Source organism: Phyllostomus hastatus, unplaced genomic scaffold, assembly GCF_019186645.2.
Source record: "Phyllostomus hastatus isolate PE091 unplaced genomic scaffold, TTU_PhHast_1.1 phas_contig_62, whole genome shotgun sequence".
In the NCBI taxonomy this organism is placed as follows: Eukaryota; Metazoa; Chordata; class Mammalia; order Chiroptera; family Phyllostomidae; genus Phyllostomus; species Phyllostomus hastatus.
This window is the reverse complement of record NW_025333921.1, coordinates 15,989,489-16,009,514: the sequence shown is the minus strand read 5'-3', so window position 1 is coordinate 16,009,514 and position 20,026 is coordinate 15,989,489. Positions and strand designations below refer to the sequence as shown.

The window sequence follows — 20,026 nt, the reverse complement described above, 5'->3', positions numbered from 1 at the left end:
CCCAAGTTATTCACTGAAAGAGTAGCTATTTTTCTCATTTGTCTTCCTGGGAATGGAAACTGTTTACCAAGCTTGAAATTTTTATGGCTCAAGGAAAAACATCAGGTTCCATGGAGTATATCATTACCCACCCAATCCAAGAGCTTGGCCTGAGAATGACAAATAAATCAAATGAAGGTAAGTCATCTTATTCTCTCTTCTAACCATAGATGCGTCCAACATGAGTATTTGTTTCATGAAGAAATAAAGACATTGTGTTCCACGGATGCTCCGAAGGAAGAAATTTGGCTGAAATATTTAAACACGAAAGCTTCTTCATGTTTCTTTTGAAGGATGGCTAAGAACAGGGCTATCTGTCAGGCGCAATGTGTTCCATAACAACAGTTCAGGTGGCAGCCAGATGAATCTTTCTCACGTTTGCGGGAATTTCCCTTTTCTGGCAACTTTTAGCCAAAAGGTAGGGCAAAGGAGAAGTGACACCCACACATGGCTTCTGAGTGACTGCATGCACAATATGCACTTGTGTACATAAGTATCTAGGACATGCGAACCAGTTGAATAAACACTGATCCTTCACCTTCTTTGGTGGAACCTCGAAGTTCTTAATTTTCACCATTTCCTTCTTTAAACAGATCCTGTTTATGAGCTTTTAAATCACGCCCCCCCGCCCCAGATGTGTGAGCATAAGAAAGGCTGATGTTGTGGTTTCAGGTAATCTGTCCTGCATGTGGCCGTGAAATTCATCTTCCCAAGATACTGCTGTCATCATGTCGTCCCTCTGGCTCAAAGAGCTTCCTGATGTCAGCTGTCACTTAAACAAGCTGATTATTTCCTCCTCGGCATTATGCCTGTATTTGGGTCCCTCATTCCAGGTGGGGAGGAGTGCCTAGGGCCATAGCAGCTAAAGAATAAACTTTATCCCAGGTGTGGGTAACTGAATAAAAATAGAAATTTTAAAAATGACCCGGCCTCCTTATATTTTGACAGCAAAAAATACTCTGTATAAAGTGACAGTCTATATTAATTAACAACCCTAATTATTAACTCTGTATTCTAATTTATTGGATTGGTTTTGTGATGATGAAGGGAGATCAAGTTTGTAAGAAGCATCTGATACATGGAAAGGACTCAATACATGTTATGTTTTATTTAAAGTCAAGTTAAAGATAACATACAGGGCAAATTCAAAGAAATACAAACAAATGATCCTCATTCCTAGCTTAAACAATAGCTGTCTTGGAATGTTTAGCCAGAGAACAGCCTGCCTATACTTTAAAGAATGTGGAATGACAGCAAATATGGAAGTAAAAAGAAAAGCATTTCTCCGGCAGAGTAAAATAAACCCCAGCTAAAAGAGAGTCAGAGCTGAAGTCAAATAGAGTCAGACATTCGATTTGGACAGCTGATGGACTCTCTGGGCCCTCCAAGCAAGGCTTGCTCTCATTATTCGGAGAGGTCTACAAAGATGCTCATAAGCACCGAGAAAAGCAATAGAAAGGACAGAAACTGGTACCTACTGAGAACCTACTACCATTTTAATAGAGGAGAAAGGCGGAAGGTGAAGTACCTTGAAAGTCACATACCTAAGCATCGGGATGTGAATCTGTATCTATCTAGTTCCAAAACCCAAACAGGCAAGGTGAGCACAGTGACTGAGGCAGGACCCCTTTGTCCCATGTGAGCACAGGAGCTGCAGGAGCACGAGTGAAGACAGCTCCAGAAGTGGGTGGACCCGGTCGCCCGAGGAGGTCTCCTCCACCCCCCTGAGCGCATGCAGCCTGGGTGACAGGTGGTGCTGGGAGAGAAAGAGCTCCAGGTGGCTTCTGAATGTCTGCCCTTCTCTGATATTTCATTGAAAGGAGACATACTATCATCTCAGATTGGCCTTTTATTCTCACTGGGAAGTTCCAATTACTCAGAAGCGTTGTGCTCTTTCCTGTCGTCTCCCTTGTGCTATGGAGTGCTGGCACCAAAGACTCTCCCCACCCACTTTTCCTGCAGGAACAAAGGACTCAATGGATGCTTTCTCTCCAGTGCAGGCCCGAGGGTCCGGGACTTGAAATCCTTTGGACAGTCTCTACTCCCTAGGGCTCACTCTGCCTCTGGCCTCCAGGATGTTCTCTGACTACCAGAAAGGGAGCCGATAATCAGAGCATCATGAACTTATAGGCCAGGATTTCCCCAAGACAATCTTTCCTCTGGGATTATTGAGTCATCCTAGCAATCCTGAGGTACCCTCTGTCGAAGCCGAAGGTTACCCGCTTTGAGGCTATATCTATGTATGTTTGAGGGCTGCCAAAAAAAATCACTGTATAATTTTAATTTCTTCAACTTCTGTTTTTAAATAATGATAGGAAAACCACTTGCTCCCTTTAAGATAAAGAAACTTCTAGAGCTCTTGAGCAGAGGAAAGCTATAAACCTGCAACCTCTGGGCACTACTGTAGAACACTGATTTTGAGTTTTTCATGACCCCTGTGGGTCCCATGAGTTAACCAAGGCAGTTCCCTGACATGAGGAGTGAGCTGGAGAATCCTCGCCTCAAATAAGTTGGTAACAGTGACATGTTTGACATAAAGCCATGGTAACTAGCAAAATGATTTATCTGCTGCTTAGCATGGCTTGATCGTTCTATGCTGTGGCTCAAAGTCATGAACAGATTGAACCAGGCTCTTTGATATAAGCTAGATGTCAAGGAACAGACTTTTAGCTGTTTGTACAAGGGTGGCACATGTCATTGACCTTGCTGGTTATGAAAATTAAGTTTGGATTTCCTTGTAGATTCAGACCTTACAGTTACCACTGAGTGTTATCAAGAACCACTCTCTCTCCTTGCTGTAGATCACAGTTCTCTGTTTTATAGAAGCATCATTAAAATGGATAGGGACAAAAACAAAATGGATTTGAAACAAAAGACATCTATGCTTTTCAGGAAATATAACTGAAATTTCATTTCATAACAGATTTTTGTAATATAGAGGAGAACAAAATGGCCCAACCAATAGGATGAGGTGGAAGCTTATCACAGTAAGATCAGGCTTGTTAGCAAGGATTCCCACTAAGACTCACAGCATCTCAGAGCAGAACAGACCACAGAGCCCATCTGGTCTAACCGCGGTCGGAGGGGCTGCTGCAAGGGGCTGTGCTGAGCACCGTGTCAGCTCGCGTCCTGCTGTGCCCTCCTGAGACCCTGGACAGGTCACTGGGGCGAATTTAACTGACAAAGCGTGTCTGCTACATGAGAGAAGTTAGTGGCTTTCAAGCTGTTCCAAGGTTCTACTTTGATGTTTTTATAATCTTTAAAACATTTTTAAAATATGAAGAACTTGATAGACATCACACATTATACTAAACCATAGTACATGCTTAATTATAACATACTGGACACACTGCTACATCAATTCATTTTTATGCAGACAAGTGGCCCCATTCTTATTTCATCAAAGTGATTGTTAACAGTTTGCAATTTCTTGTCTGTATTAATCAAGCACTCCTCAAGAGTTGCGAACAAAAACCAAATTCAGAAATAAATTGGTGCATAAAAATGATTGGTACATGCAAAAAGGTGAAACTAGACCACTTATACTATATACAAGAATTAACTCAAAATGAATTAAAGACTTAAATATGAGACTTGGAATCATAAAACTTCTAGAAGAAAACATAGGCATTTCTCTTAGGAATACTTTTTCTAATATATCTCCCTAGTCAGGGAAAACAAAAGAAAAAAAATTAAGCAAATGGGACTACATCAAACTAAAAAGTTTTTCACAGCAAAGGAAACTATCAACAAAACCTACTGACTGGGAGGAGATATGCTCCAATCATACATAAGATAAGGGGTTAATATCCAAAATTTACAAAGAACTCATACAACTCAACAACAAAATAAAAACTCAAAACAACCCAACTTAAAAGTGCATAGAGAACCTGAACATACACTTCCCCAAAGAGGACATACAGAGGGCCATAGACATATGAAAAAATGTTCAATGTCACTAATCATCAAATAAGTGCAAATTAAAAAACCACAATGAGATACCACCTCACACCCATCAGAATGGCTACCATCAATAAATCCACAAACAACAAGTGTTGGTGAGGACATGGAGAAAAGTTGGTGGGAGTACAGACTGGTGCAGCCACTGTGGAAGGTGTTATGGAGTCATCTCAAAAAATTAAAAATGGACCTGCCTTATGACTCAGTGATTTCACTTTGGGAAATACATCTGAATAACCTGAAACACTAATTCGAAAGAATATATGCACCTCTATGTTCACTGCAGTGTTATTTACAGTAGCCAAGATATGGAAGCAAGTCATCTGCCCATCAGCAGATGGGTGGATGAAAAGGTGGTGTGCACACATACAATGGAACATTACTTGGCCATAGAAAAGAATGAAACCTTACCATTTACAACAGCATGCATGGACCTAGAGGCTATTATAGTAAGTGAAATACGTCAGTCAAAGAAAGACAAATGCTGCATGATTTCACTTATATGTGAAATCTAAAGAACAAATTAAACAAATAAAACAGAAACAGACTAACAGATACAGAGAACAGACTAATGGTTGCCAGAGGGCAGTGGGCTGTGGAGACTGGAGGAAAAGGTGGAGAAATTAAGAAGTACAAACTGGCAGTTACAAAACAGTTGTGGGGATGTAAAGCAGAGCACCGGGAACATAGTCAGTAACAGTGTGATGACTACAGAAGGCCCGGGTGGGCACTGGAAAGGTCAAGGGAACACTGTGTAAGTGGCATGAGTGCCTAACCACGGTGCAGTGCCCCTGAAAGTCATGCGAGACGATGTCGGATGTGAACTGTAATTGGGGAAAAAAATGAAATTGGATGCTGAGGCATCTAAACCACTTCTACTTTCCGTGTGCTAAGTTTTTTTCAATGAAATAGCCACATGCTCTCTAATTGCTTTTATAATAATTATGTATTAATGTTTTAGTTAAAAACTAATTTATACTAAGAAAAAGCATCTGGTCTTGGAAAACGTGTTCTATGTGCCAGTATCACTCACGCCACTTTCCCTGGAAAACAGAGCACCGCTGCTCAGAAGTGAACCCTTGACACAGCTCGGCATCGTGCTCACTTTTTAAAGTGTCTCATACAAATTACCTTGTGGAATCTTTCCAAAACCACAAAAGGTAAATGATGTTATTATTTCCATTTTACAGATGAGAAAACTGAGGCACAGCAATGTCGAGATAACTGTCCAAGATCAGCCAGCTGGTGAGGTGGAGGGTAACCTGGGCCGCCGTGCCCCAGAACCTGGGCTGTTACCTTCACTTGTCACTACAACTCCCAGAGAGCTCAGGGTGCCGAGTAATCCTCGCTTTGTAAGATATTTCCCTTCTTGGCGAGAGCCCTGTCTGCCTGGTTTTGTCTGATGCTGTCTCAGTGTCCGGGAGATGCCCTGCTTCTGAGGAAGCCCATCCATCCCTGAAAGGCTCTGATGTGTAATAACAATACTCCCTTCCAGACACTGGAAGCCTCGCCCTGTGCCCCGTCCTCCAATGGCCCAAGTTCCGGGGTCTGCAGGCCCCTGGACACTGGTCTGTGCCCCTTCCTTCCTAATATTTCCCATTTTGTTGGATGTATCTGCTTAAAACAGGTTAAGAGATGGGACTGGAATGTTCTCTTTGTCAAGACTATAAGGTGAGACCCTGGCATAAGTCGAGTCCTAGGTTTCCAGATCCAAAGCTAAATTATCTGGAATAACTTTACTGTTGTACACTTGTCCAAAATATTTCTGAAGTTTCTACATTTAGCATTCTACATTTTCTAACATTTGGTTTTCCTGAGAAAACAGCGACTTAAAAATATCCACTTCATGAATCTCCTTTCTATGACCAAGTACTCACTCTTTCATTCTTTTACTTAAAAAGTGACATAAGAAATTTTATACTGTCAAAAGAGATAGAGTTGCTGTTAAGCAGCAACAATACTGTGTACTAACTAGAAAGTCTGTCTTTGCAATCACACTCTCCTGGAACTGCAGTCCTGCTGGCCTCTCACTGGCTGTGTGACATTAGGCAAGGTGCTTACCCTCTCTGTACCTGCTCCATCAACTGTAAATAGGGAAAAATTACAATAATTTAAGGCACAAGAGGAAAGCATTTGTCACAGTGCTTGGAATACAGTACGCATTCAAGAAGAGTTGGTGATTGTCTAACAGGAAGAAGACAGACATGCTAGATGGCTCCAAATGTTGGAGCCTTTGTCACATGGAAGAAAGACTGATGTGTGATCTAAGAGATGGGAATGGAATGAACAGGGGATCCTGCAGATGACCCATTTACTGATCCCAGCACAGAGTCTCTGCCGACGCCTGCCTGTTAAGGTGGCTGTGAGGGCCAGATGTCACAGCCCCGTGCAGGCTCAGTGCTGTGCCGGGAACGTGGTAGGCACGCACCACACCTTCACTATGCTCAACATTAACAGTCAGAGTTGGCCGAGGATGGAAGGGGCTGTTGGGGGAGAAGGTGAGTCCCTTGTCACTAGAGTCACTCAGGTGAAGACTCAATAATACGTGTGTGCGTGTGTGGGTAAAGAAAGGTTTTACATTCAGGTATCTTGAAAGTAACATTGACTCATCCCGCCACCTAATGGTGGGTGTCCTCCTAACAAAAGTGTTCACCCTGAGAGTTTTCTATTTTTTCTGTCGCTGTCAGTAAATTCATCCAGTTGCTATCTCTTCTCAACTGACCTCCTAATCCCAAAAATCACTATCTTAAGGAGTCCTTTAGGTGCCTTATGTTTTTCCAGCAAAAGTCCATGGATTATACAGGAAAAACATTCTACTGATTATCTTTTTTTTTTCATACTCACCCTCCAGGAAATTCAGAAAAGATACTAAGCCAAGAATGCTCAAGTTTATCAAAAAATAAAATCTAATTCCAGACAGCAGTTTTGAAGGAGAAAAAAGCTGTTTTCAGAATTCTCCTCTTATGAACCTGCCTCCAGGTGAGAAATTCCGGAATGGAAGGAAGTGCTGGGCCAGCAGTCAGGCTGCGGGCTTCTCACCTCACAGGCCTTCTCCTGGACCAGCGTAGAAGAGAGAGTTGGGAGGTCATGACTGTGATTCTTGGGGGACCCGCTGGAGTCAGGGAAGTTGAAGGCACTGCTGTGGGACTGCTACAAAGAGCTAAGCAAAGAAAGATCTCTCTATGCTGGTCCCCACAACAAAAAGCCAAGAAGAAGCCAAGAATAAGATGGTGGGAGCTTCAGTCCAGTGATCGAAAAAAGAAATCACTGGAATGAAATGAAATGGAAGAGGAGTAGGACTGACATTTGTTGAATACCACTGGATTTCATTTATCCTTATTTCATTTCATCTTTATGCTGGCAATGAGGCAGCTGCTATTTTTTTTTCATTTTACTTCATTGAAGAACTGAGGTTCAGAAAAGTGAGGCAATTTGTCGAAGGTCACGTGACAGACTTTGATGAAATCCTGGTCTGTCCCCAAAGCCCATGTGCTTTTTCATTGTCCCAGGATAACAGGAGGTGCTGAGCAGGAACACCAGGGTAGATGGGGCTCGCTGAGGTCTGAGTTCCAACCCTGCCGTTTCCACTGGGCAACCTCAGGCAACGTCCTTAATGTGCACAGCCACAGTTTCACTGGTATAAAATGGATATGGAATAGTACCTACCTCATAGGCTTTCAAGAGCCAAGAGAGATAACTCATGAAAACGCACGCATTGAAGGTGCCATGGAGCGAGCACTTAATAAACATCGACCCCATTAATATTATGATTGTTATTATTGTCAGTATTACCTGCACCACCACACGTCTGCTCCGAACCATAAGGCTGGGAAAGAATCAGAATTTTATTTCTTTGATAACTGGCAATCTTTGTGCATTATGTTTTTGATTCTCTATTAATTAAAGCATTTGATAACCAAACAATCATGTGTTCCAGCCAACCCGTGATACTCATGATGTGTTTCCTTTAGAGAAAAATAGAAGAGAAAGAAGACAACTCTTTTTAGCCTCCTAACAGAGCCTCAGCTATAATTGGCCCGTTTTTGCCTATACAGAAATCCAAGCTGTTATCTTCAAGACCATCTTCTCACATGATTACTTTTCCCAGATAGCTTTTCATTTTCCAGGGTGCCTCAAATAAAGCCTGTGTGTGTATGTGTGTGTGTGTGTGTTCCCACCCAATAAATCTCCTGCTTGGCAGCGTGTTGATGGTTTCTGTGAAAGGGTCTTTGTGTCCCTTTTTGTTTAAGAAGCTTTTTCATTAGACGCCTGGAAGTCAAGGTAAGTGCCGCAGGGATTCGAGGATCTCTTGGCTTTTCTCTGATGTCCAAAGTATCTGCTGGAAAAATAAAGTCCTACATTCTCTGCGATCAGTTAATAGAAGTGACAGCTGTGAGAGCTTCAAATCTGGCCTTAATTAACAGGCACTGCACAAATGTGACCAAAGCATATTTGCAAAGAAGAGGCTTTAAATAGCATCCAGTGTTTGTGAGCATGAGGCCATGCCATGGCAGGAAATATCTGCCCATCTTAATGGGATCAGGCTTTTGTGTGCAAACAATGGTGAGCGAACCTCAGCCCAGCTGAGAGCCATTAGAATAGAGTTCTCATTTGTGGTGCTGCGAAAGAGCTCTTCAGAATAGAGAAAAATGAGCTGATGGCCTAATGCAACCATAATAAAACTGGGTGCCCAAGGGAGTGGCCCTACAGAGACATTTGTACAGTTTACGTGGAGTGGTCTTCCCCTTGAACTTGCTGCCACCCTGAGCACAGAGGAGCATCGTTGCCTTTAAGAACCTCTTCCCTTGACCCCCGAGGCTAATTCTTCCCGCTCATCTCTTTCTTCAGCTGTTTCTTCCATTTCCTCAATGAGTCAGTTTCTAAGCCACTGTTCTTCTCTATTCACAGTTGCTATGTGAGTGGTTCCTCAGGGAGATTCTTTCTCCCAAATCACATAGGGATTTAAGAATGACATTTACCCAGCTGTAGCCAAAGTGCTGGACATGTCACTGGGTTGTGGAAGTGCTCAGGCTTACCTAAATACTTATGCTGAAGGCAGCAACGTCCTGAACACGCGGGCATGCCACATATTCATTCATTTCAGACACTTTCATTTCCAGACATAGATCTAGCAGTTGGTGGTGCAGAGAGATGCCCTCGTGTTCTCAAGGACTTACCAACCCTCCTCCCTCATCACTGCAGCAGCTGCCCTGAGTCGGGTATGCCAAACACTCTGTTGGGTGCTTATATGATTCCACATAATCCTCAGAACAACCCAGTGAGGTGGCTATTCTTTCACTTGACAGATGACAAAACTGAATTTCGAGTGGGAGGGCAATCAGACACCTTCCCCCAGGCTGAGGAACTGCTAAGCAGCAGAGCCAGGACCAGCGTCCCGCTTGTCTGCTGTCCACAGCCCACGCCCTCATCGTTACGCTGTGCTGACATTCCTTTCCGGTTATTTGCCTCCCAGGCTAGTGGAGAGAAGCAGGCAAATAGGTTCACAATAAATGATGATTCTAACCCCATAGGAAAATGAATAAATAGGAAGACAGTTATTAATAACCTATACCAATACCCAGGTGAGCTGTATGTTCAAGGGATCAATATTTGTCCCTTCAAAAGAAATACTGCTCTGGGTTTCGAGTCACTACGTTTCCTTAGTTACACCTGTCTTCAACCTCAGTGGAATCATCCTTGCAGGGAGGACTGGCTGTTTGTACCCTAAATAGGTGGTGGGGGGTGACTTAGAACAAGAATCTGAAGATTCCAAATTTGGGGGCAGTGCAACAAAATGTTCCTGGAAGCATCTTCCTGCTGAGGGCCAACCAACACCTACAGGCTGCAAAGAGTTTGATTCTGAGGCAGTGTATCTTTTTTCCTTCATGTCCTCTTCTGTTTCTCATCTCATCTTGACCCTCCCCTGAAAAGGGGCAAGCTGCTAGGTGAGACCTGCCGAGCTGGGGAGACCTGTAGTAAATAACTGCCATGGGAATTAGACTTGCTGCAGCAATAGGCCCAGACAAGGGCTGAAAGAGCCAGGATGCAATTTCTCCTCACTCGTGAATTAGCCTTTACCATTAGCTTCCCCATCCTCAGGAGAAATTGCACATGTAAGCTGTTTGTATAGTCTTCTTATTAATGTAAACAAACAAGACCCTACATGCGCTACAGAAATTAATCAGGATCAGGCAATGTTTCCAGATCACTCACAGCACTTGCTGGAAAAACAAAGCTTTATATTTAAAATATGACAGGGAAAAAATGTGTAACACTTCAGCCCAAGACACATAAACTGTGAGCAGGGGCGTTCATTCGAGCAACACTCAGAGTGAGTGGAAAACACGCAGATGTTGAAAACACAGTGAGGAAGCTAGTCCAGGGTATCTGGTCCTGGGAACACAAACCGACAATTCCACTACGCTGGGAGACCACGGCAGGGCCAGAGAGGTCATTTCTGGCGACGTGGATTTCACCCTGTTGATTGCAAAGAACCCTGGAAATTTTAAACAAGAGTCACATGACCCCAATAACACCTGGAGAGAGGTCACTGGGTGGCAGGGCTGGGCAGACTTGCCAGGAACGGTGAGCAGTGCAGAACGCAGGCGATGCCAACACAGATGGGAGGAGGAAGGCAGATTTTCAAAAGACATTTCCAAAGAACATGTAACAGGACTTCTTGATCCACTGGACTTCAGGGCCAAAGAATAAACAGTGGCAGTAGCCAATATTCAGCAAGCTGTCTGTCTACTCAGTGCTTTTCATGTTAATACCAGGTCTATGAGACCAGGCGTGACTATCATCCCCATTTTACAGATGGGAAAACTGAAGCCCAAAGAGGCAAAGCAGCTTCTTCTCTGAGATCTCTCAACTAATAAGACATGGTGTCAAGAACTGAACACAAAGCTAGAGACTCCCAGGCCCGTGCTCTTATTCTTGCTGCTGTGGAAGTCAGAGTGCACTGCAACAGGTTTTCTAGCAGCCCCGACCGAAACCCAGGAGTCTGACACTGAAATGCCCTATTGCTTTTCCTTCCCTTTGTCACAGGACTTAGCTTCATAGAGGAAAATGGAGGGATACACAAGATCCCCAAGCCCATACTGCTGAAGCCACTGCCCTCCCCTCTGTTAGCTGGAGCCAAGTGGCCCCCAAGGACTGACGTTTCACGCTCAGGACCACTCCCTGCCTGGGTCTGTCTTTCCTTCTTCCCTGAGGCCTCCAAGACTCAACCTCCTTTTCCCTTTTAGAATCTCTAAGACACTTTCTACTTGGAAGTGTCTTTCTGCTTTCTGCCAGCGGGCTGTGAGGCATGACCTAGGCTGCCCAGCTTTAGCACAGGTCTTCTTCATTTTGAGTTCCACCAACCTCTAGGGAAGACAAAGAGAACACACACAGACTTAGGATGCCTTTGTCCTTCTTGGCCTTTCCCGTCTGAGTCCCTTGTTAATCAAAATTGTGGTATCCCAAGTTTCCTGCTCCTCTCCCAGTCCTCTGCTGGAGGCCATGAAAATCCTCTCTTTCTCAGCCCTGAGCATTTGGTAGAATCACCTGGGGACCTTGGAAAGTTACGTATGTCCGGGCCTTCCCCTAAGACTCTGACTTACTTGGAGTGGCACGAGCCTGGCCACTGTAATTTGTTGAACGTTTCTCAGGTGACCCTACTCTGTGCCCACTACTCTCGGTCCCCCAGGCCCTGCCTCAGAGAAGGACCCCTTTGCAAGTCCATTCAATGAAGTGAGTGGTTCTCAACGCTGGAGATTTTGCTCTCCTGGGGGAAACATCTTTGATTGTACAACTGGCGAGAGCAGTACTGACATCTGGGTGGCAGAGGCAGGATGCCGCCGAACATCCTCCAATGCGCAGGACAGCCCCACAGCGAAACGGCTGGTCCTAAATGTGAATGGTGCCGCTGGTGAGAAACCCCACTCCAACACACGTGGGGACGCACACTAGCGCACTCCAACACCCTCGCGCAGCTGAGGGGATCCTCAGGGCCGTGACAGGCCCGTTTGGAAGGCCTCAGTCTTTAGGAGGCTCCTTCTTTCCCAGGCAGCCTGACTGTTGTCACCGCTCTGGAAACGTTGTGGGGAAGGTTGTTTTGCCATGGCCCACGGACTTCGTGCCTGAAAAGGTGGGGCGAGACCTTCCTCTGTCTTCAGGGGAGGGGACCTCGCTTTGTATTCCATTGCAGAGACCTGCTCAGAGCGCTCACACCTCTTTAATTATATAAAGAAAGTTCTTGAGGAAAGCATGACAAGAAACAAAACCCCTAGAATTGGGGGTAAAATATAAACAAATGTTTTGGCTGATGTAGCACACAGTTTTTAATCACAAAGTGTGTTTTCAGAGTGTACTCAGCTCTGCCAGAATGGCTCGAATTAAAGATCAAAGGCAGTGCCGTGACGAGGCAGAGCTGCACTCTGTGCCAATTTCCCATCCCCCTGCCCCTCCCTGGAAATATCCATGTGGTCATCCGTTTGCCTAGGACGTGCTTGTCTGAAGCACTAGCTAAGCAAGCACTGATTAAAGGAGGGTGTGTGAGTGTGTGTGTGTGTTTTCCTTTTTATCAGGGGGACTTTATACTGTGATTAGATATTAACACTTTTTAAGAAAAGAAAGAAAGTGATCGGGAGCCAGCTTGCAAAGACCTAAGTTTGATGCTTGGAAAGCGTTTCTCCTCTTATCGAGAGATTCCAACTGGAGGCAGGAGGGAAGCTGGCCAAGGGGCTGGAGGCCTCTCTCTGAGTACACAGGGGGCTTGTGGGTACAAAAGAGCCACTAAGGATCCCAGATCTGAGCCATCACCATCACGGAAGGTGGCTCTCCTGATTTCCGTGTAGGGTAACTACAGGAACGAACCTCCTGCGTATGGAGGCTGCCATCAACACATCCCGGAGGAGGAGCAGACAGAAAGACTGCTCTAGCAGCTGCAAATGGGATGCGCATTGTTCGGGACAGGGACAAGGGAGGTAACAAAGAGAAACTTCCAGGGAGGATGATGCCACAGTCTAGGTGTGGGGTGGGGTGGGGGCTGGATGAGGAAGAGGCGAGTCTTTGAATATCACAAAGGAGTAACTAGGAGTAACTAGGAGGTTATGTATCATAACCTCTGGTGCTGAGCTTCTCAAACTGTCCTCCCAAACATGTAAGAAATGAACGTATGACCAGAGAGAGGGTAAGAGCTAAGACAGAAACTACACACAGGCATGGGATGAGGAGTGCTTGGGGAGGCTGTTTACCTTGGAGAGACAGGGAGGGTGATACCTGGAAAGACAGGCATCTGCCCTGCTAGGACTATGGAGGGGCGTGGTGGTGGAGCGACAGCTGGGCACAGCACTCAGGGTCCCTCTGCCTGTCCATTTTGAAGTAGGGCCAACACTGCCAGTTCTTTCAATGGTGCTTGACATGACAGGTTCAGGTCTCCTCCCTATCTGGCCACTTGCCCTGGACAAAGCCCAGTTTGTCCCAGTTCCTGCTGAGATAGGGCCTAGAGATCTGAAGTCAGCCAGCCAGCTGCAGGCTGGCTGGGCAGAGAGAGGCAGTCCAGGACACTTCTATTCATGCAGGTGGGGCCTCCATCTGTTTTCTGGCAGGTCCACGACATTGCTTATTCATATTGAGCCAATCTGGTGACAGACTGGACATAGAGGCTGACAGAGTGAGAAAAGTCAGGGTATTTCAAGGGTTTGGGCAAGGAAAACTATAAGGTAGACATGTAACCAAAACCTGTGATGGCTGTTTTGGTTTAGGTTCACTCCACTAGATTATAAAAGAGCCTTGTTTATCTTTGCATCTCGAGTGCCAAGAACGGTCTCCAGCTCACCATGGGCACTCAATAAATATTAGCTGAATGACTAGATGACCAAGCCAATTTCTGTCACTGCCAGCCCCCTTCTTCCGATTCCCAGGGAAGCCTGTCTGATACGCCTCAGCAGGACACGAAGCGGCTCTGAGTCAAGGTGGAGGCTTCCCAGACAGGCATGGACCCCAGGGCAAGCTCCTGCTGCTTCTCAGTTTCTCATCTGGGAAATAGAGTCATCAGACCCATCAGCAGTCAAAGACTCCCTAACGACTTGATCAGGATCACCCAAACCCTCAACGTCAAGGTGTGACCTGTGGACTAGCAGCATCAGCACCACCCGAAGGCTTGTTACAAATGCAGAGCCACGGGCTCACCCAGCCCTCCTAAAACTGAATCTGCATTTTAACAAGTTGCCTGGGAGACGCCTGCATGTGCACCAAAGTGGGAGCAGCCCTGGTTCTGCCGAATGGGCTCAGACTAGGTGCACCTTGGTTTAAATCCTGTGTCTGCTCCTTAGCTGCTTTGAGCCTTTAGGAAAGTTACTTAATTTTATTGATCCCTGGTATCTTCCTATTTAATATGGGCATAAAAATGCACAAGTTGGTATGAAACAGTAAAGAGGTCGAGGATATAAAACTATCTGCTGCAGAATCTGACCTATGGGAGGGCCCAGGGAATGTTTGTTCGGTCGTCCACATGTGGCCTTTTCTAAAACATTTCTTCCTGAGTACACAGTCTGCTTGCAACCCTCACTTAGGTTTCTTCTTTAATGTCAAAATAAAATTCCTGCCTTGATCCAGGAGATGCTCTTCTTGAAACCTCTGCATAAATAAACTCCTTTAGCAATGAAGAACTCACAGCTCAACTGGAAACATCTCTTCTTACTCTGAACCCAAACCTGCTTCCCTCCTGCCTCCTGTGCAACACAGGGCCCTGAAAGCAATCTACAAGCCCCATTCCATGGGGAACCTCTAAATACAAGATGTCTGCCATATCCCTACTGTCATTCCCATCCAGCTTCATTGGGTGACCCTCACATGCGATTTCTGGACGCCTCACAACCCAGGTCAAGCTCCTCTGAAGGCCAGTTGTTGGCTACTAGATATCCATGTGTCCTTCTAAGTAAACTTACTTTTTATCTAATGAAGACTTTACATGTATCTCAGACTCTCCCCAAGAAGTAATTTCAGGGCTAGCTGGCCCTTTGCTCTCTGGGCCCCAAGTCAGTGGCCCCCCAAAAGCCAATGCCAGGGTAAAGAACTACTGGCCCTATCACAGAGGAAGAAGTCAGAGAGTTTTCATCCTACATGAACGCACATGATCTAAGCATCTTGCCTGTTGATGCTCCCTTCTTAGGATGAATAGGACACAGTGAGAAGAGACACTGGTGTGCCCTTCACACAGACATGTATTCTGACAGTCCTATGGCTTAGGGATGGGGAGCATCTTGGTCTTTGAACAGCTCTTGGGGCACTATTTCTCTTCCTGTAACACCCAGGTGGATGTTCCTTTTCTTCCACAAGCATCTAGATACTGTAGGTGCCAAAATCAACACGAAGGATTCAGAAGGCTTACAGACCAATGGACACTAACTAAACTGATGCAGTAACTGAACACCTCCTTATGTCTCCTCTTCTCCCCCCAAAGCACTAGGCCCAGATAATTTTATGGGTAAATTCTACCAAATGTTCAAGGGAGAGATAATCCCCATTTTACAAGCTGCTCTTGAGCATGGAAAAAGAAGAGATGCTGATCATACTAATGTCTACCCGTGATTCCAAGGCTGGATAAGAACAGTGAAAGAACTGAAAATAATAAGCCAATGTTTCCTAATTTAATATGCCATATTCTGTAATAAAATATTAGCTAAAGAAATCTAGTAGTAATCATTATAATCAAGGGCTTTCTATCTCAGAATGTTAAGGATGATATGAAATCTGATAAGTCTACCAGCGGCGTAATTCATCCCATTGCTGGTTCTAAAGTAGGGGTGCCCAATCCCTGGGCCCAGACTGGTACCAGTCCATGGCCTGTTGGGAACAGGACTGCACAGCAGGAGGTGAGTGGAGGTTGGGCAGGTGAAGCTTCATCTGTATTTACAGCCCTCCCCGTACTCACATTGCCACCTGAGCTCTGCCTCCCGTGGGATCAGCAGGGGCATTAGATTCTCATAGGAATGCAAACCCTACTGTGAACTGCACATGTGAGGGAGCTAGGTTACATGCTTCTTATAAGAATCTACTGCCTGATGGTCCGAGGTGGAGCTGAGGTGGTGATGCTAGTGCTGGGGAGTGACTGCAAATACAGATTATTGTTAGCAGAGAGGTTTGACTTCACAGAGACCATAATAAATCAGATGCTTGCAGACTCACATCAAAACTCTAGAGGGCTTCCAGCCAAGATGGAGATGTAAGCAGATATGCTTCACTTCCTCACATGACCAAAAGAAGGATAACAACCACTTTAAAAACAAAAAAACAACCAAAACTGCCAGAAAATCTGACAACCAGGGAGTTAAAGAAACATTCATACAGACTGCTAGGAGGGGTGGAGATGGGAAGCTGGAGCAGCGAGGATGAATGATAAGGCAGCAGCTGGCAGACCAGGGTGGGGGGAGCATTGCTGGTGCAGTGGGCGATCCCACATTTGTGTGAGGATAAGCTGGGATGAGCAACTGGGGAGAGAGACAGACCACATAACCTAAGGTTTCAGATCTGGGAAATAAAGCCTCAAAACCTCTGGCTGCAAAAACCTGTGAAGGTTGCAGCAGCGGGAGAAACTCCCAATCTCACAGGAGAGTCTGTTGGAGGGACTCACAGGGTCCTAGACATACACAAACCCACCCACCTGGGAATCAGAACCAGAAAGGGCACAATCTACTTGTGGGAGGCAGGGGAAGTGATAATAAATAAATAAAATAAAAATAACAACAGACTCACAACTATCAACAATTGAACCTAAAAAACAAAAACAAAAACTAAGCAAATAACTAGAACAGGGACAGAATCACAGAATGGAGATCACATGGAGGGTTATCAGCAGAGAGGGGCAGAGGAGGAGAGGGGAGAATGGGGAAAAGGTACAGGGAATAAAAAGCATAAATGGTAGGTACAAAATAGACAGGGGGAGATTAAGAATAGTATAGGAAATGGAGAGGACAAAGAACTTATGTGTACGACCCATGGACATGAACTAAGGGGGAGGGGGCATGTTGAAGGAAGGGTGCAGGGTGGAGGGGATAAAGGTGAGAAAAATATGGAACAACTGTAATAGCATGATCAATAAGATATACATAAAGATGGGAAAAAAATAAAGGACACATGCTTGCCCTGAAAAAAAAAATCAGTCAGTCGCAAGTGACAATTAAACTGCATCTGGTGCCAGGCTATAAAAAGTCATTCCCCCACCCCCATCTGTGGAAAAACTGTCTTCTAAGAAACCAGTCTCTGGAGCCAAAAAACTTGGGGACCACTGTTCTACATAACCAATATGGGCATCTCAGAAGATGTAATTTAGATAAAGCATTTGTTAAAGTGTGATTCATATTTAAGATAAAGCATTCTTAGGAAAACTTAGAAGGGCACTTCCTGAAACTGCAGATGGTTATCATCACCTACCCACAGAAAACATCACTCTCAGAAGAGAAAATTGAGCCACATTCCCTTCATGGTCTGGAGGAAGGTGAGGATGCTCACAATTACTGCTGCTCTCCAATAACATATGGAGGTCTTGGCCAGTGCAATAACACATGAAAGAAAATAAGAAATATAAGGACTGGTAAAGATGAGACAAGATTGCCATTGTTTGTAGGTATTATGTTTATCTATACTTAGATGTTTGCCAAGTTGTAAGATACAAGATAGTATACCAACGTCAACTGTAGTTCTCTATATCCAACATACCAAGCAGAAAAAGAGCAGAAGATAACATATTCCTCACAAGAGCATCAAACATTATGAATTGTTTAGGAATTAATTTCAAAGATCTTTATGGACAAATGTATACAAATCCTCTTAAAGGATATAAAGGAAGACTAAGTAAGTAGAAAGATGTATCACAATTATGGATGGAAACCACATTTGACTTACCCATTTCCAGTCCTGCAGAGTCCCCTAGACCTCCTCCAGGAAGCCCTCCTTGACTCTCAGGACAGGACTTAGGGACTGCAGGTCTGTGCTTTCACAGCACCTGTGTTAATCTCTGCATTAGCACTGTGTCATCTCGTAGTCTCTGCCCCTTCCCCAGACAGTGAGCTCTCTGGCCCAGGCAGAGGTTGAATCTTCCTGTCTCTGTACTCCCAGCATTTTGTGGAGTGCTTGAACTATAGCAACTGCTCGAATAAGGCTCATTGCACAAATGAATAAAAGAGAAACAGGCCCCTGTTTGCATTTTCCCACTTACTTGCTATCTATCAAGATAAACACAAGGACCATATTCATTAATGAGCAATGGGTAAGGTAATGAAAATAAAGAAGAGGAACTTAAAGAAGCTCTATAAATCTCATTTCCAAAGATCCCACAGAATAGACTGGTTTATCAAAGGGTTTCATTAGCCCACTAGAAAGGGGTTTCAAACTCTGGTGATTCTTAAAGACTGTTAAAAAAAAGTATGATTGGATCCCGAGGCACCAGGAATCAGATACTTTGGGAGATAAAATTCAGGTATGCCTGTATTTTGCATGTGTCCAGATATCGGCAGTGGTACAATGGACTGTTCCCTAAGTGATTCTGGCACATGCCACTGTTCACACAGCTGCTCTCTGTGGGCAAGCCTGGCGAAGGGTTTTTGAGGGACTTGAAGGATGATCTAGCAATACCGTATGAGTTAGATTCCTGGCTGGTGGTGATAGTCTGTGCTCCGTCTTTAGTCTGAAACAAGAAATCCAGACTAGACTTTCACTGAAACAAGGCATCATAAAAAGGAGAGAAGGTGTGAAAACAGTATTGGATTTACACATTAACACCAAATAGGTCCAAAACACAGTGTTTCAATTAAGTCACACACCAAATGCCTTCCATGTTATTTTCATCAAGAACGAACGAAGGCCACCATACCATGGCAAAGAAATGTACTGACAGATTTATTGGGCATCTCCTCCCCACCCAACAGTAGTTTAAAAGGAATGTATTCCTCTAAAATGCAACTTAAGGTGTTTACATATCACAGAGGAGATCTTTCAAAACTATTTACGTTCGGATGTTTTGTGTAGTGGCTGCTGCAGTGTGTTGTCTGGGCTCCCTGCAGGACAGAGGCTGGAGACTCCCAGTGGCCCCTCCCCAGGACCTGTCATCAGCACAAGGAGGCTGCTGTGTTCCTGGGGGCACCCGCCCTCCCTGGGGACAGCCAGCATCTGCCGACTGCTTGATGGAGGGGTATAAAGTTGTCCCTTGCCTTTACTGGGACAGCTCTGAAGGGTCACTCCAGCCCCAGAACTCCCTGTAAGATCAGCTGAGGTCTCCATTTCCTCCACGCATTCCCACATCCTTCCCCTGCCCTGGGTGTTTTCCCGGGCCCCCTCCCCACCAAGCCCCCAGCACACAGTCTCCGACTGTGTTTCCTGGGGAACCCAACTGATGACATCTGTCTGCTTTGTGTTGTAGAACTTGATTCTCTGGTTAGGGTTTAAACTCTTGTGATTAAATATCTTAAGATGTCATAATACCAAGTACAGTGCTAAGCAAAATATTGGCTGATTCTCATTTCTGCCTTTCAAATATTTCTAATGTCCCTCCCTTTTAGCAGAGGCCCAGGTATCAGATGGTTTAGGTTGAGATTCTAGCTCTACCAATCACCTGGGGAAATCATTTAACTTTTCTTTCATCTACAAAATAGGATTAATAACAGTACTTACTCATCAGGCTGTGGTGATGAATAAATGATATAATGTATGTAAAGCACTTAGCACAATGCATTAGTAAATGGTAGCTGTTGTTCTTATTAAAGGTGTGATGCTGACACCATTCTGGTGGCCTTAGGTATTACCTTCCTTGGTCATCACCTTACTCCTTGATTTTTTCTTTTTTAAAATTAATATATATTTAAAATATTTTATTTATTTATTTTTAGAAAGGGGAAGGGAGGGAGAAGGAAAGGGAAAGAAACATCAATGTGCAGTTGCCTCTCATGTGCCCCCTACTGTGGACCTGGCCCGCAACCCAGGAAGGTGCCCTGACTGGGAATCGAACCAGCGATCCTTTGGCTCATAGGCCAGCACTCAATCCACT

General features: G+C 44.8%; 1 protein-coding gene across 2 annotated transcripts in view; it reads right to left on the bottom strand.

Moving 5' to 3' along the window:
- The window catches only part of THSD4 (thrombospondin type 1 domain containing 4), a 576,129-nt gene that overhangs the window by 119,973 nt on the left and 436,130 nt on the right, over positions 1–20,026 (bottom strand). The gene's annotated exons all lie outside the window — the stretch shown is intronic.